This window comes from Rhinopithecus bieti, unplaced genomic scaffold (assembly GCF_001698545.2).
Source record: "Rhinopithecus bieti isolate Rb0 unplaced genomic scaffold, ASM169854v2 scaffold_12480, whole genome shotgun sequence".
In the NCBI taxonomy this organism is placed as follows: Eukaryota; Metazoa; Chordata; class Mammalia; order Primates; family Cercopithecidae; genus Rhinopithecus; species Rhinopithecus bieti.
This window is the reverse complement of record NW_016807134.1, coordinates 691,264-693,456: the sequence shown is the minus strand read 5'-3', so window position 1 is coordinate 693,456 and position 2,193 is coordinate 691,264. Positions and strand designations below refer to the sequence as shown.

At 46.3% G+C, this 2,193-nt stretch overlaps 1 protein-coding gene across 5 annotated transcripts in view; it reads right to left on the bottom strand.

The window, feature by feature from the left end:
* Nucleotides 1–2,193, bottom strand: part of SPHKAP (SPHK1 interactor, AKAP domain containing) — a 199,609-nt gene that overhangs the window by 39,012 nt on the left and 158,404 nt on the right. The window lies entirely within an intron of this gene.

The window sequence follows — 2,193 nt, the reverse complement described above, 5'->3', positions numbered from 1 at the left end:
TTTTTTTTTTTTTTTACTAATAATCTTCTGATATGGCTTGGTTCTTTTACCCCATCCAAATCTCATCTTGTAAATGCTATAATTCCCACGTGTTGTGGGAGGGACCTGGTGGGAGATGATTGAATCATGGGGGCGAGTCTCTCCCACACTGATCTCGTGATAGTGAACAGGTCTCATGAGATCTGATGGTTTTAAAAAGCAGGATTGTTTTCTGCACAAGCTCTCTCTTTGCCTGCTGCCTTCCACATAAGATGTGACTTGCTCCTCCTTGCCTTCCACCATGATTGTGAGGCCTCCCCAGCCATGTTGAATTGTAAGTTCAATAAACCTCTTTCTTATGAGTCCAGTAAATCTCTTTCTTATGTAAATTGCCCAGTATTGGTATGTGTTTATCAGCAGTGTGAAATGGGCTAATATATCTCCTGTTCTAATTTTCAATAATAATAATTATAATAAAATTGTGACTAGCATTGATTTTACTCTATGTACTAAGCACTATGCTAGAGCCTGTATATAGGTTAAATCCAACTACATTTAATCTTCACAACAATCCTATATGGATTAGGTACCATTATTCCTTTCATGTTATACACAAGCAGCCTCAGGCCCAGAGATGAGTAACTTGCTCAGTTCATGTAGCTAAATCAGTGCCAAGGTATGCTCTTAGCCATAACAGACGATTATTTCAAATCACTCGCATAAACTCTTCAAACACGCTACTCTTAGATGCCAACTTGCTTTGGCCCTCCCTGCTATCTCTCTGATGGACTCTGCACCATGATTCTATCAAATAAAATTGTGTGTGCAATTTCTTTTGAAAATTCCATAGTACTACACAGATGACGATATTTGGGGTTCAGTGAAAATGTGTAATAAATTAGTGGTGTGGGAAACTGGGTTTGAGAAGCTTGAAGTACAGCATTGTCAACATGGGAATAACTGTCAATAACCGAGTAATTGCAGGTCTACTGTTCGGTGAAAATCAAGTGGTAAATCGTGTGCTGTTACACATTAAACAGTATTACACCAAATGGTAAATTCAAACCATTGTCAGCTTTTGGCATGGAATGGCAACCTTATTACAGCACTTAATTATTCCCATTGTATCAGCAGGCTCTAGTTCCAGAGGACTGAATAGATCTTCAAGTCTTTGCATACTGTCAAGCATGTACATCAGGGCCCTCACGGCCTTGGATGTGCTTGGGGAATTTAGCTGCAACAGGATGCAAAAAGTTCAAGCCATGGATACAGATGAAGCATTTGATGAAAGCAGCAGGAAGAAGCAAATCTGAGAGACAGAGGGGAGGGTTGGCTGGTATTAGCAGGTTTTGGAAAAGTCTTGGAAAAGTCATCTACAAATAGCCATTTTAAGGCACTGATGGGCAAGAGGATGTGTGCCTGCTTGGACAGTTCTGCCTACATGGTGTCTGGACGGAGGGAGAGGGAAACAAAGAACAAAGGTGACTAAGATGGCATACTTCCGGGTTCTTCATCACCAACTTTCCCGCGCCCAGGAAAGGCACATGTCAGCTGCGCAGGTGCAGCATGACATCCCACCGAGGAAACTGAAACCTACCTGACCACGCCCACCACACAGCCCTCGACCCGCCCGCATCCCGCCTACCGCCCTCCCACTCCCAGGCCCAAGACATAAAAGCCGCTCCCAGCAGGCGCGCGGGGCAAACTTCCTCGGCCCCCTCCTCATATGCGGACCCAGGAACCTCACCCGAGAACGCTGGAGCGACTTCCTCGGCCTCCCCTGCCGGAGACTGGTGAACTTCGCCCTTTCTTCCTTCACATTGGCTAGCTAATAAAGTTTCTTTTTACCTTGCCTACTTGCATTTTCTCTGGCGCCTGCTCTGGTGGTCGCATAAAACAAATCAGTTGGTGCCAAAACCCGGGAGGAGACCCCTCCTCAGGGCCCCCCAAGGTCCGAGGAGCCTCCTCCTTCCATGCCGTGGATGGACCAGGACCTAGACTTCGCTTTCCACACCTCCAAGTCTCCTAGGGGTGAGTACCTTTTGCCTCCCTCTCATATTCCTTGGCCAGAAGTCCTGCGCAGGCCCAACGTTTTTCTTTTGGTCACCAGGTGACCCACAGGAGAGTTCCCAAAGGTAGAGACATCTGCCCAAAGGAACTCCATTCCAGTCTGTGTGAGACACGTCCAGGACGGAGACGTCCGCCTGGAGGTAA